At 44.3% G+C, this 15,693-nt stretch overlaps 1 long non-coding RNA gene across 1 annotated transcript in view; it reads left to right on the forward strand.

Moving 5' to 3' along the window:
* LOC127212330 (uncharacterized) overlaps positions 1-13,856 on the forward strand; it is a 58,638-nt gene extending 44,782 nt beyond the window's left edge. Inside the window, exons 2-3 of the long non-coding RNA XR_007833539.1 lie at positions 12,681-12,879; positions 13,739-13,856. This is a non-coding gene — a long non-coding RNA (uncharacterized LOC127212330). The remainder of the gene's footprint in view (positions 1-12,680; positions 12,880-13,738) is intronic.
* The last annotated feature ends 1,837 nt before the right edge of the window (positions 13,857-15,693 follow it).

The raw sequence follows: 15,693 nt of genomic DNA on the forward strand, positions 1-15,693 counted from the left end.
TTTCAAGGGAAGGGGGTCACTCAGGGTGTATACACTGTAGGGTTGGGCCCCTAGGGGATCATCTTGAAATTATGTCAAAACACATGTGCAATTAGAAACTGGCCATGGAAAATGAGTGATTTAGTGGTATTTGGGACCATATTTAATAGCTGATTTCACAAAATTTATTGAGTTTTGTGTTTTGTTTTGTTTTGTTTTGTTTTTTGAACGAATCAGCACTTAAAAGGTAGAGCTGGAGAGAGAAGAGAAAGCTGGCATGAAATGGCCTGATTAGAAGCTGTGGGTAGAGAGCGCCGCTGAGACAGATGGGAAACAATTCAGACTCTCAGGTTCAGAACTTCCACAGTCTTTCCAACCGTGGCAACTGGCTGACCAAGGGTGCTGGTCCTCACTGCAGCTCCCTTTTGCTGTCTTTATAAGACCTAATTCTGAAGACAACATTGTCCCTTTCTGGTAAGGACATGTCCTCCTCTCTCTGCTTCTCACTCAGCTGCCTGAAGTGGCTCATTATTCAGTGTACGTGCAAGAAGGCCCTGAAGTAATTTTCCTTTTATTTTTGCCCACAAAGTGGAAAATTAAGGGTAAAATATAACTTTATTTTTTTGCTTTTCCCAGAAGAAGTGACAAGGAAGGTTGTTGTTTCCCCCCCCCACCCCCCACCTGTTTTCCACTTGTAGTGAAATACTGTGTTGGCTGGAACTGCTGCTCCCTTCGTCCTATTTTGGCAAAAGTTTTCCTGTTTATGAGCGTAGCTCATCCCAGGCTCTTATGGGATGGGGAGGACTCCGGTCTCCTGAGCCTTTGGGGATCTGATCTTTCTGCCTGTTCCCACAGTTAGACGTCCTTTCACACACACTGCTGCTTCCTCTGGATTGGAGACCTTATTCCCGACCTGCGTGCTCAGAAAACACCCGCTTCCTGCAGAAACGCAGGTACTTTCAAGGAGACTGGCTTCCATAGGAATATATTAGTAAAACCATCAATGCAGGGGAATGCTGCACATTTCAGGAGACTTTTGACTTCATTATTTTTTATCTTCTGCTGACTTTTAAAAATCAATTTCAAAGTGATGGAAATGTTCAAGAAATTTAATAACAATGAACTCCCAGGATTAGCTGCAGAGGGGGAGAGGTGAAAGCAGGGGGGGGGGGTCCACTTGTATAGACCCTTCCGCCTGTGTACCTTTAACTTTGTTTTGTAACAAACTAATTTGTGAGTGAATGAATTTGATATTCTTCTCTGTTTTTGTTTGGTTGTCCAGCTAAGGATTTTTTTCTTTTAAAATCCCATACTTTCAGTATTTTTTCAGAACCCAGTGGCCAGGGTTCTGTCCACGCTAATGGGACTGAGGAGCCAGAAAAGACCAAGGGCATTAACCCTGAGAAGTGTGGGTCTCTGCATCTGAATGGGAGCCCAAGTAGCTGTGTAGGTAGAAGGCTGTCCTGGGTGGGGAACGTGGGGGAGAGCTTGCACTATAGACACTACCATGGGTTTGGGGACACTGCTGAGAGCATCCCTGAGCTGAGCTTTGTGCTTGAGCTGTGTAAGGTGGAGCATCGCTATGACAGTGCCCCCCTGCCCCTCCGCCCCTTGTTATAAATCATAATGTAAGTATCTGATATGCGACCCCTATGAAAGGGTCATTCAACTCCAAAGGGGTCGAGACCCACAGCTTGAGAGCCATTGACATAAAGTGATGGACCAGGACACCCAAAGTCCTCCTCTGGCTTCTACACACATGTGCATGTGTGCACACAACCACAGACACTTGTACATAAAACACACACATACTTTTTTTTGCATTATTTTTATGTGTTTGGGTGTTTTCTCTGCATATATGTATGCAATGCCCAGAGGCAGGTGTCAGATCCCCTATGACTGGGGTTGCAGATGATTGTGAACCATGGTGTAGGTGCTGGGACTAGAACTCATGTCCTCTAGAACAGCAGGGTCATCTCTACAGCCCTCCCACACACAAATTTTAAACCATTCCTAAAAAAATAATGTGTAACATCTTAAATTCAACAGTATGCTGCAATTATTAGCCAATGTAACAAGACAATGAAATGAAAAAAGAATAGGAAACAGTAAAGAAAACCATCAATATTTGTTTTGCAGTAATAAAATAGGCTAGTTTAATATATGATGCATTTCTTTTTTATTTATTTTTTCTATGTGTTAGTGTTTTGCCTGTATGGATGTATGTGCACCATGTGTGTACCCACAGAAGTCAGAAGTGGGTATTGGATCCCCTAGACCTGGAGTCACGATGGTTGTGAACCACCATGTAGATGCTGGAAAGTGAACCTGACTCCTCTGCAAGAACAAAGGCCCTTAACCAGTAAAAGCCAACCTTTAAGCCCTTGATATATGAGAAATTTATAAAAATAAATTTTATTTGAGCTGGCCATGGTGGTGCACACCTTTAATCACAGCACTCAGGGAGGCAGAGGCAGGAGGATCACTGAGTTCGAAGCCAACCTAGTCTAAAAAGCAAGTCTAGGACAGTCAAGGCTACACAGAGAAAACCAAACCAAAACAAATCTGGAAATACATTTTAAACACTTTTCAATTATGAAGATCCTAGAAATTACTTTTATAAGGAATTTGCAAGACCAGTATGGAAAGATTTGTAAATGTCTTTTAAGTCCTGACTCCACGACCCACACTGTAATCATTTAGAATTCTATGCATATCACCAAAGTGTTTGCATTTTTCTTGCTTTAACACATTGGCTTAACTAGCCCCATATCACAATTATATCCAATATTTATTCTAGCCTATACCTGCATCTGTACAAATGAATGTGACTGGAAATAAATAATATGAAAATGCTGACTGGTTTCATCTTAAACTCAAGATTGCTGATCTCAGTGGAGCCCTACAAATGCTCTGCAGTTATGTCATGTTTGTCTTGCCTGTTCTTGCTCACATTCTTTTAAACCCATTTCTTTTAAATAAATATACAAACAGAAAATTACTATGGTCGTGTGATTCAGAAATTCCACTTCTGCTGTATAACCTACAAAAACTGAAAGCAAGGATTTGAATAAATATTTATATAAATGTATTTATGTCAGAATTACCAAAAGGCACAAACCACATGACTGCCCATCATCCGATGAAATAGATGAGCAAAGTGTGATATATGTGTTCATACATACATTTACATCCATAATGGAGTGTTATTATTCAGCTTATAAGATGTAAGTATTTTTTTTTATTTCTTATATATTTTTAAAGACTCAGAACTATTTTTTTTTTTTTTTTAGACAGGGTTTCTCTGTGTAGCCTTGGCTGTCCTAGACTCACTTTGTAGACCAGGCTGGCCTCGAACTCACAGCAATCGACCTGCCTCTGCCTCTGCCTCTGCCTCTGGGATTACAGGATGTGCCATCGTCCCCAGCTTATTTTAAAAAATTATGTATACATGTGTTTATCTATGTGAGGATGTATGTGTGTGAGTGCAGTTGCCTATTGAGGCCAAAAACAGTGGCAGATCCCTTGAAACTGGAGTTATAAGCAGTGTTAAGGTAGTGGACACGGACATTGAGAAATGAACTTGGGTCCTCTAAGAGCACAACACAGTATTAACCACTGAGCCATCTCTCCAGCCCTCAAAAAGAAAAAAGAAAAAGAAAAATGCAGATGTGTGCTATAGCATGAGAAAATGTCCATGGCATTATAGTAACTGAAATCAGCCAGTCCTGAGGACAAACACTGTAATTTGATTCATGTGAAGTGCTTAGAATGGTCAAAATCCACAGAGACAAAGAGTACAAGGGCGGTTGTTTGCAGGTTGTTAGGGAAGACAGAATGGGGTGTTACTGTTCAGTAGGCACAGAATTTCCATTTGAGACATGTGCCTACTAGTTTTTTTTGTTTTTGTTTTTGTTTTTCCAACTTGACACAAGCTAGAGTCATCTGGGAAGAGGGAATCTCAATTGAGAAAATGCATGTTTAAGCTCTAGTCAAGTCTGTGGGGCATTTTCTTGGTTAATGATTCCTATGAGAGAGCCTGGCCACTGTGGGTAGGACCACCCATTGGCAAATGGTCATAGGTTGTATAAGAAAGCAAGCTGAGCAAGCAATAGAGGGCAAGCCGGGAAACAGCATTTCTCTATGGTCTCTGTCTCAGCTCCTGTCTCAGATTCCTGCTGTGTCTCCCCTCAAAGGTGCAGACTGTGATCTGGAGGAGTGAGATGAAGCCTTTCCTCCTCAGGTTGGTTTGGTCAGTGCTTTATCACAGCAGTAGAAACCTAACAAGGAGCCAGTGAAAACACATGCAAAGCTGAGGAACTGTACAGTTAGCCGTTACCATGGTAAATGTTATGTGTTATTGTTATTTTTTTAATTTATCACATTGGTGTGTATAGGCATGTGCATGTCAGGGCACAAGTGTGGCGGTGACAGGAAAAGTCTTGGGAGTCAGTTCTCTCCTGCTACCTGGTGGGATCTGTAGACTGAACTCAGGTCACCAGGCCTGTGCATAAAGACCTCTAGGCACTGAGCCACCTTGCCAACCTTTCATCTACTTATTTGTTTTACAATTTTTCTTTTTTTGGCGGGTGGGGTGGGGTGGGCATGGGAGCAGGGTTTTTCTGTGTAGCGTTGCCTGTCCTGTAACTTTTTCTGTAGCTGAGGCTGGCCTTGAACTCACAGAGATCTGCCTGCCTCTGCGTCCCGGGTGCTGGGATTAAAGGTGTGCACTGCCACTGCCACCACCTGGCTTATTTTTACAATTTTTCTAGGTTGAGAACCAACCACTTTTTGCTACAATTTTTAAGAATAAATGAATGTATAAATGTTTCCTCAAGAGAAACATTAAGTAAGGCTCCTTTGAAAGAAACTTTGTGGATATTATCTGTCACCGATTTATTTTATTTTATTACTTTTATTGCCACAGCATGCGTGGGGAGGTCAGAGGACAGCTTTTGAGAGCTGGTTCTCTTCCTATCATGTGAGTCCTAGGGTTCAAACTCAGGTCACCTGTCTAGGCGGCAAGCTTCTTTACCGACTGTATCATCTCATCAGCCCGAATCACCAAATTTAAGTTGACAGAGACTCTGTCTCTTTTTACAACACTTCTCTCTTTTATATACATAAAAATTTTTAACTATGCATATCATCAATTACATCAATCTTTTCATTTAGGGGGGGGATTTACTCTATTGCAACTTAGCTTCCAATGCTTTGTGTTTAGTTAAGCTGAACAAGTAATAATTACATTGTTGCTAATGCATCATTATAATTATTTTGATAATTGCTAAAAAGTATTTGTTAAGATAGTCTCCCTCTCCTCTCCTCTCCTCTCCTCTCCTCTCCTCTCCTCTCCTCTCCTCTCCTCTCCTCTCCTCTCCTCTCCTCTCCTCTCCCCTCCTCTCTTGGTTTTAGAGAAATGGTTACTCTGTATAGTCCTGGCTGTCCTGGAACTCACTCTGTACACCAGGCTGGCCTTGAACTCAGAGATCTACCTGCCTCTGCCTCCCAAGTGCTAGGATTAAAGACTTGCACCACCACCACCCAGCAAGATAGTTTTTCATAACCTTGTACTTGTTAATAAAGAGCTCTGAAGAGTTTTTAAAATATTAACTTTACACTAGCAAAATTCCTCTAACTGGTTATGTAAGTGACAGACATCCTTTACAGCGAATGCTTTCACTTACGGTGACCAGTTTCAGGCATCAACCTTAAAATATTTAAGGATTAGTGTTTCTTAACCCTATTTTAGGAGTCATACAATCAAAGAAGTTGGGTGACGGCTGAGCTAATGAAGGGGTTATGTTTTTCCTTCTCTTTCCCAAACACCAACCTTTCCAGATCCCCTCAGCACATGACCATGCTTTCTGACAATGAGACAAATCAAAGAAACGAAGAGAGAATCCTCCCAAACCACCTGCCTCGCCTGCATCCGGCAGTGCCTGCACCTTCCCTCCACCAGGTCAGGCCTCCTCCTGAGTCAGCAGCTCCCTCCGTTCTTGCTTCTCCTAGGGCACACACAGCAATTCACTTCCCTCCAGAGTTATTCATTTCCTCCCCTCTGCCGGGTTGTTCCTATCAGTTTCCAAACACGCTATGATTTCTTTTCACCTTATACAATGACAAAAGCAATCTGTCTTGATCTAACTTTCCTTCCGCTTACCATCTATTTCCCTCCATCCTTCTAAACTAGTAAATCCATAATTTATAGAAAATTTCAGCCTACCTCTTCTCAGTTTTTTTTTCCCCCCAGAGCTGAGGACTGAACCCAGGGCCTTGTGCTTAAGTGCTCTACCACTGAGCTAAATCCCCAAGCCCCTCTTCTCAGTTCTTTAATCCCTCTCTCAGGCCCACTTCAGTGCTGTGCCCCTCCCACTACCTTTGCTCTCATTGATGTCAACAGTGGGCTGGATTTGCTGAGGCCAGTGGTCAGTGTGCGTGTCTCCTCCTACTGAACCTACTAAACTTGTCCACAGCAGGTGGCAAGGAATAGTCACTTTTGGGACTGGCTTTTCCCTTGGCTGCTCAGACTCCATATTGTGTTGACGTTCCTTTTTGGCTGCTTCTTCATTTCTTTTGCTGACCCTAGGAGCTTGAGGAATGTTCCAGGGTTTAGTCCTGGACCTCACTGAGATCCTGTCCATCTACACGCGTTCCGGAGTCATCTCATGTAGTCCTGGTTTGAAAAGTCACTTAATGTGCTGGCACCCAGGCCTCCCTTCCCATTCAGGCCTCTTCCGCAGTGGGGGCTCTACCCAGAAGGCCAATGTCTGTATACTCTACTGCTCGCCTTTAGGCTTCTGGTTAGTTGTGGCCACAGCTAAGTGGCAGGAGAGGAAAACAAAACAGAGTGACAGAGTGACACTAGGCTACTATTTTCTCAGCTCTGTGTGGGGGGGGAAGCTTTAGTCAGTGGCAGTTTCTCCCGAGTCGTCTTCTTTCACCCAGCTCTCTACTTCCAAGTTACTACAACATTTCCCCTGTGATCTAGTTCTTCAATACAATACCAGTTTCCGCCCCCCTTGCCGCTAACCCCCCCTCCATTTTTGACAGTATCCCAGGGGAGCCTAGAACTCACTGTGACAACTCAAATTCATAACAGTGCCACCACTCCCAGCTTGAAACACAGTGTACTGCCATCTCTCTAAAGATCACCCCTGGCTCATCTGGATTAGAAAGCCGCACGGATTCCTCGCATACTCCCTTCATTGCTTCTTCGCACAGTAGCCAAGGTAGTCTGGCTCTGTAGTCAGAACCCCTTATTCCTGGGTAGGGCCTTCCTCTGAGCTATGTGAAAGGGTTTCATCTCCCCCATGATAATATCTTCAGCTTCTGGCTTTATTGTCTCCACTCTAACCCTCTGGCCTTTTTATAGTTATTCCAACAAGCAAGAAATATAAATAAACCCACAGTCTTGGTGTCCTTCAGACCAGCATGCTCTTCCATAAACAGAGCATACATTATTTCATCTCTGCCCTTATACCTCTCAAAATATATTAATTTATATCCTATATTTACATATCCTATTTATTCTATATATGTATATTATACATACATACATATATATTCTACTTATTGTATTTATTGTTTTCTTCCCACAATGATGTATGTCCTATGAACACTAATGGGCATGTATACATATGCTTGGTGTAGTGTCAGACTTATAGCAGTTGAATTTTGAATGAACAGTAAGAAAACCTAAGTAAATGTAGTATTATAAAGTATTATAAAGTTAGCAATTCTCTTCAAGGGTATGAATAGTTACACTACAATGTCAATGAAAATCCCAACAGAGTTTTTCCAAGAATTTGGCAAACTAAAGCTTGACTTATGTTGATGAGCTCAAACTAAGGGTAGCCATGCCCTCATGAGGAGGAACAAGATGGAACAAGAGGAACACTTTTTCATAAAGTAATTGTAATTAAGATAAAGTGATATTGCTTCAGGATTAAACAAATTGACAGGAGAACAAAACCGAAAGCCTAGAAGCTGTCCTATGGCTCTGGAAACTTAATGAAAGAGGAAAAAAAAGTGCTGTTTGGAATGGAATTGTTCTAGCATCAGGACCACCATATGGTGGTATCCCCTAAATATGAGCCTTCACATGATGGTGACAGTTCACTGGTGTTGACACAATGGACGCATGTAGGATATTTCTACAGGAAATTTTGTAACAGTGGAAATGAACAGCAATCATGTGCAGTAGGGTGGGATGAGAGGCTCCTTAAGTGTATATCAGTTGAGTTTTGAAGGAACATTAAGAACATCTAAATAAATTTGGATACACTGTTTTAGACAGAAAACCTCACTGTTACACAGAGTCTCCTCAAATTGATTCATAGCTCCCCTGCAACTTCAATGAAAATTCTCAACTGCTGCCTGTTCACTGCTACTGAACTGCACAGCGTGCCACTGGGTCCCTGCTGGGGGACCGCCAGTCAGTGAGTAACAGTGTGGACTTCCACTCCCCTCAAACTCAGCTGCTGTCTCATCTGCTCCAGGCTCCATCAGTGAAATCATGTCTGAACTTCGCCTCCCAAGCAGGCCGTGCATGTGTGCATGTGTGTGTGCATGCATACATGCATGCCTGGGAGGGAAGGAGAAAGGATTCTAGAACAGGTTAAGATCCTGTTGGGAGGAGTTAAGGAATAGTTTCTGGGATGCAGCCACTGAACACTCCCTCTGCTTCCCATGGCGCTCTCTCCTAGCATAGTAACGTCCTTGAGAGAGGCTGGGTTATAATGATCTTTGCATCTCCCAGCAGGACACCTGGCACATGTCAAGCACCCAAGAGCTAGTGAACAAAGGATTAATATACAAAAGGCCTAGCTGGTCAGACCAACCCAGGCAGAAATCAGGTCAAGAGCCTCTTGTCAGGACCGACATGTTCACACGAAAGCCTAGGTGGACAGATGGGGTGGCTGATAAATTAGGAAGCCGAGGTGACTTAGCAACTGACTGGACAGACACACTGACCTTCGCTGCAGAGCGAGCTGAGGTGGCAGGACTCAGGTGGCTCCTTGCTTTTAATGAGAGGGACCAGGAGTCCTCAGAAGCAGTGCCATGGTGCTGTAGTATTACCCAGTCTTAAAAGGCACAGAGCGGACGTCTGTTCTCTGGTATTCAAGGTGTGACATGTGGCTTGCCATCCAACTGGAACAGGACTTATGGCAGCAGCACCTCTCAATAGCATTACCCAACTTGTACCTACCTCCAGCCAGCCACTTACTGGACTAGCTGGGTCCACCACAGCACTCACACACCAGGTCTATGGGGTTCACTAGCCCTATTTCGTGAGCTATCCTAATGCTAACCTTCCATAGCTCAGCAGTGGTGATGAGTTTCCAGCTCCAAAGAGTAGATAACTCAGAAAAACAACAACAAACAAACCCAACTGTTTCTTGATTGAAGGCCAGCCCTAAGCCAGTGTGTCCAGCTATTTCAGGACTACAACCAGCCCTCTTGAATATTCAACTCAGCCTCCTTTGATTGGCAAGGCTAGACACAGGCAGCATTTTGCAACTGTAAGCGACTGCATCTGCTGGGAGGGAGGATGCCCTTTTCTTCTCAAAGAGTCACTTCCTGTTTGCCAAGCCTGACTGTCTGGTCTAGAAGGGCTCCTCGTCCAGCTGGCACAGAAGTCCAGCATTCTCTTCCCATCCGGTCCCTAGGATGCAACCAGGAGCCTTGAGATTGTTCTTGCCTTGACAGGAAGTGCTCCAGAGACTGTCTTACTGGCAACAAGGCTTCCAAGATGCTTGTCCACTTTGGTCCCGAGGGACAACCTGATTCCCATGTGCCCCATCTTCTCAGCCCACTCATGCCTATCTCCCTGGTTGTGGTCTGTCTGCGGTGCATCCGCTACACTGGCTACTGTGCTCCATGTAGCCCCTCACTGCTCAGTCTACCCTCTGCTTACCCTTGTAGCTCCATGCCTGATGGTTTCCTGGCTCACACTTGGCCCTCACCTTCCGTTTTGCTTGTGCCTAGGCTTCTACAAAGATGCCTACATCACCCTTGAATGCTGCTGGTTCCAGCATTCCTCAAGACCCCAAGGCTCAGAATTGACAGCTTTTGTTCTGGATCAACAGGAATGACCCTGTCCAGCCATCCTTGACCAACTCTTCCTGGGTTTGCAGCCCCTGCCCCTCTTTATAGAATGGCATGGTATGCCAGACCTGAGAAGCTCAGGGCAGCAGGACTGGGCAGAAAGCCCAGGTTGGAGAGACACGAGAGAGCTGGAGCTATGGACTAAATGCTTGTGTCCCTCTCATCAAATCCACACACTGATTCCCATAATGCATTAGCATTTGGAGATGGGACCTTTGGGAGAGAATTAGCTTTAGATGAGGTCACTCGTGTGGGCCTTCCTGTGGGTTTAGGGGTCTTCTAAGAAGAGGAAGAGTCTGTCTTTCTCTCTTTCTTTGTGCGTTCACCAAGGAAAGGCCATGTGAAGGCATAGCTGGGTGTCCACAAGCCAAAAAGCCTTCCACAGATACCCTGTCTACCAGCCTTGACCTTGGAATTCCCAATCTCAAGAATTAGAAGAAAGCAAATGTCCTTTGTGGTTCTTTGTGACGCAGTCCAAGCCGACTGAGACACTGAGGGAGGGCCAGAGAGGGCTCAGCAGGTAATGTGCTTGCCACACAAGTCTGGTGCCCTGCGCTTCGTCTCTGGAACCCATATAAAGGGTGGTCTGCATGAACTGACTGCGCAAAGTTGCCTTCCGACCCGCACATGCATGTAAACACTATTGTCTGCAAACACACATGCACAAATACAAACATATGTACGCAAGTAATAAACACTAGGGGAGATGATCCTGTCAGAGCACGAGAGAAAATGAAAAAAGAAGGAAAGAAGGAAAAGACCACTACTTGAGATCCACCATGCTTCCCGCTCCCTTCCTTGGCCCCGACACCTCTTCTCCCGGCAGCCTTGTAGAGCCGACTCTCTATTCAGCATATCACCGGATCTGATGATAGCCATTGCTCAGCCTCAAAATGCTTACCTCATCCACCTGTGCTGACAACTTTATATTGTCCTGCCCTTTGCTGGCATTCCAGCAGGACCCCTGGCTTGTGACACCCCATCAGTTTTTGCTGGCTGACTAAGAAGCACGCTCAATAGAGTGGTGTTTTTCAAAGTTGTTATCAGGACCCTTTGTACCAGTGGGTGTTTTCTCAAGTTCAGGCCCTTAATTCTACCATACCATACCATGACATACTATACCATACCATGACATACCATGACATTAATTGGAATTTCTGGGAATATAACTCCATCATTTGTATTGAGGAGGAAACAGGGCACACAGAAATTATTTGGCATTTTGACATTTCTTCCATAGGGAGAACAGCCTGTATCTCCCCCTTGAGGCTGGATCATGGCTTCTCTCATCAATGGAGTGGCTCGTGCCTGGTCCAGGCCTCATTATGGCCTAGAAGTCCTGATCCACCAGAACAACATGGGAGACCATGAATGGAGGCAGCCAGTTCCTCAGTTGTCCTTCCAACACGCTGGGTATGGGGTGCAGCCCTCTTGAACACTCAAGACAGCATCAATCACCAGCTGAATACCAAAGGGTGATTGCAGTCAACCATATGGAGTAAAAGAGCGCTCAGCAGACCCAGAATACTCATCCACAAAATTAAAAACTGCGACTAAAAACGCTGTTATTTTTGGGGTGATTTGTTATATGGTGACAATAATATGAAGATGCCACAATTTTTTATTTAATTTTAATTTTATTAATTTATTCAGATCACAACTCAGTTGTTATCCCATCACTTGTATCCTCCCCACAATATTTTAATTAATCAATTTTCTCATTTTTATTTTACATGTATAGGAGTCTTGCCTGTACGTATGTATATGTACCACATGAGTGCCTAGTGCCTACAGAGTCCAGAATAGGGTGTTGGAGCCTTTGTCACTGGAGTTTCAGATAGTTTTCAGCCTCCGTATGGGTGCTGGGAATCAAACAAGGGTCCTCTAGAAGAGAGGACAGTGCTCTTAACCACTGAGCCACCCTTCCAACCCCTCTGCCGATCTCTTCAGATTGTATCTGTGTTACTATACTAGGAGTCAGTGCTGAAAGGGATCTGACATGTAAGGAGTAAACTTTTTATATTAAGGGACAGAAAATATAATTTATGTTGTATAGTGTTGCCTACACATCCCAGAGGAAGGGAAATATGGTAAAACAAAAATCTCATCATTTACGTTGTTGGTTCTGATTTTATTGGACAGCCGTCTGGTTCTGTTCATAACACAAACACGAGAGGGCCTCCCGCTTCCCTGAACTCTTCTAGACAATCCAATTGCCATAGACAGTGTTAATAAACACTGTCACCCTAGTGGAATAAAATTCATCTTTGGATTTAAAATGAGCGAGTCCTGGCAGCGTTTGGTCTGGACCTGTTTCCACAGTCTATGCTTCCAGAGCCAAAAGTAAGATGATTTTTTTTTTTCTGGTTCATCTCTTGGGAGTATATTTTAAGACTAAGCTTGTGGGTTTCTTTCAGGTTTCATAATGAAACCTTTAGGCGTGTCAGTCACGTGGCTGACCCCTGCTTTTGCCATCATTTTAGATTAAAACCACAGGACCCTACAAACTCCCACTGGGATTAGGGAGTTTGGTTTGGTTTGATTTCTCAACAAAGCAGTTTGGACAAACCTGTAAAAAATTTTTTTTACAGACTCAGCAGAGATCTGTGTGAAGCTCAGCATCTTCCTTGGCTGCCTCGGCTCTGCTCGGCTCAGCTTCGGTGGCTTTGGATGGGCCCAGTGCTTAGAAATGGAACTCAAAGCATGAGACCACACGAGCCAAGAGGATTTTCCAAAATGAGTTTAACTAGACTGAAGCCGCTGGGATTTGTGGCCTCTCTGTACAGACAAGTAAGTACACCCCTTCCAACTCAGCCTGCAATGTGCCATCAAACATACCCATCTGCTGTCTCCCAAACAGGCTGGCCAGGGATGCCTTTTAAAGCAGAGCTCTGGCCTCTCTGGATGCTCATCATGGGTAGAAGTGTGCTCCCCAAAACGTAGTAATCCCAACCTGGTGAGGAATCCATTTCACCACTAATTCTAATTTTGTTCAGCCAGTTAACAGAGTCGGTAGTATGCGAACATCCTCTCCCTGAGAGCCAGCAGATCCCCAATGACAGGTCAGTCCATGGCAGCCCGGAGTCACTGTCTTCTTGAGGCTCTGGGGGCACATGCCAGTTTCCAGGCGGTCCCTTCAGCATCCGGAGTTCTGGGGAGGAGCCCGGGAAAACTTTATTTTTCATGAGTTCCTCAGATGATAGTACACATCCAAGTTTAGGAAACGCTGTGGTGTTTAAAAATATGGCACTTCTACTTCGGGAGGCTCTGGAGAACCGCAACTGACTGGGTCTCTTCTCCCCATCTGGAGTCGCTGAAATGCAAGGCAGGATGATTCAGGGACCACACGGGTGAGGCAGCTCAGGGCAGGGACCCTGAGAGAGGACCAAACGAGCTGAACCCACCAAGAAGGCCTCCCTGCATCCCTGAAGAGTGTCGAGGCTACACTGCAGGGAAGGGACCTTTCGGGGAGCTAGTGGTCTAGGAGATAAAAGCTGAGGGTGGGGGTGGGGAGCTCCAGGGGACCAAGATTAGATGAAAATCACAGGGCAGATGCCAAATAGGAAGACTGGGCCACAACTCATGTGCGACAAAATCAGTTTATAGAGACAGATCGTAAGAAAGCGTTTTACTGTTTTATGCATCATAGACAAGTCAGTGCACAAGAAGGACCCGGCTGGAGAACTGACTGAATTTTTTTCCCTGGAGGATGTTAGGCAACGCCACTGAAGGCAGAGAGACACTGGGACACTACTGCAGACTAAGCAAATCCAAGAATGGGATTTCTACACGCCTCTTTGTCTTGCAAAAAACAAGTATCCGCATCTTCTTACAATGTGCAGGATGCTGTGCATTTCTGGGCTATTTCCCTCTCTCTGAGAACCGGAAACAGACCTGACAACCTGAGATTAGGTGCAGGGAGACCTTTTCCCTGCATATTTATTGTTTGTGGTTACTGGGGATTGTTCTTAGGCCTTGACCTTGATGAGCCGCCCAAGTACCTGGAATTACAGTTCCAATTTCTGTATGCGTTTTTACTCTTAAAAGTCTTATAATGTTCATGCGTTTGCTTTTTAATAAAAAAAAAAAAAAAAGCTAGTTAAAATATAATATTAAAATAAATGAATCACCTTAAGGGTTGCTTTAAATATTTAATCAAATTTTATTTGATTTTCAAAAACTTACAGCACTTTAGGGAGAAGTCTACAATGGGAAGCAATTGTTATAATATACACTTGTGCAATAGCTTATTCTGTATGTCATTCACAATTTAGTTTTATCTTTTACCCATCCTGCATAGAACACTACAGAGAAACAACAGCGAATTGCATTGCTATTGTGTTTCAGTGTGCTTGAAACACAGGTCATTTTCTGTTCATTTCCAAAATGTGAGTTAATTTTTTTTTTCATTTGGGGGGTGGTCTGGCATGGTCCCACACAATACCTTCATCAATTAACAACTTTCATACACATCCCTGAAGTCCTTGAAATATACAAAGTTACTGTGTTGGAGCCTGAATGGTCAAAGTGTAAAATACAGCTAGGCACCTCACAACGAAGTCTCCGTCAACTGTGGCCCATATACATGCACAATGGTGGTCCCATTAGATTAGAAGCCAGCATTGACCTGTCACTTAAGTGATGCCAAGACAGCTGTCATTGTCATAGCACAGCGCATCACTCATTGTACAAGGCATTAAGGCAATGCTGCCCTAAACAAATGTAGGCCAGGGTTGAACGGATGGAAACAGAGTAACAGAAATGAGTCAAAGCCAGAGGAAGCTGGACTCCAACCCACACCTGGCTCCTCTAGTAGTCCACTGAGATGAAAAGAGATCTCTAGCAACTGCCTAATTGAGTTCCTTGCCCACTTCCCTCTTCCGTGGCTATAGATTCTTGGAACATTTCAACAAATAAGGCACAGCTAGACTTTTTGTGGATTTCTGTTTGGGAACTATTGGGGCACCTCGTTCAAGAATCACCTGTGTGCACGTAAGAGAACAGAGGTAGAGGCTGCAGAGATGGATCAGTGGCTGCTCTTGCAGGGAACCTGAGTTCAGTTCTCAGCACCCACATGGTAGTTCAAAACCATCATTTCCAAGGGATCTGATGCCATTTTCTGGTCTCTACAGGCACCATACACACACATGCAGGTAAATACTTAGACACATAAAATACATCTTTGAAATGCTTGCTGTTGTTTGTTTGTTTGTTTTTCAAGACAGAATTTCTCTGTGTAGCCTTGGCTGTCCTGGACTCACTTGTAAACCAGGCTGGCCTTGAACTCGCGGCCATCCACCTGCCTCTGCCTCCCAAGTGCTGCAATTACAGGCGTGCGCCACCACGCCCAGCAGAAATGTGTTTTTAAAATAAAGGAAAAAGAGTGAATCTGAGGATCCTGGAAAATTACGTGTATATGTCTGTGAGTAGCGGGGGCCAGGGGGGGGGGGGGGGGTGGGGGTTGGCGGGGGCGCGGAGGAGAGGTTGGACAGAGAAGGCTAGAGGACAAAGAATGATTGGCTATTTCCCAATGCAAACATTACAGGTTTCAGTTTTAAAAGCAGCTTTACTGGTGAAATATTGCTGACTGTATTTGGAAGTTGA

This window comes from Acomys russatus, chromosome 30, assembly GCF_903995435.1.
Source record: "Acomys russatus chromosome 30, mAcoRus1.1, whole genome shotgun sequence".
In the NCBI taxonomy this organism is placed as follows: domain Eukaryota; kingdom Metazoa; phylum Chordata; class Mammalia; order Rodentia; family Muridae; genus Acomys; species Acomys russatus.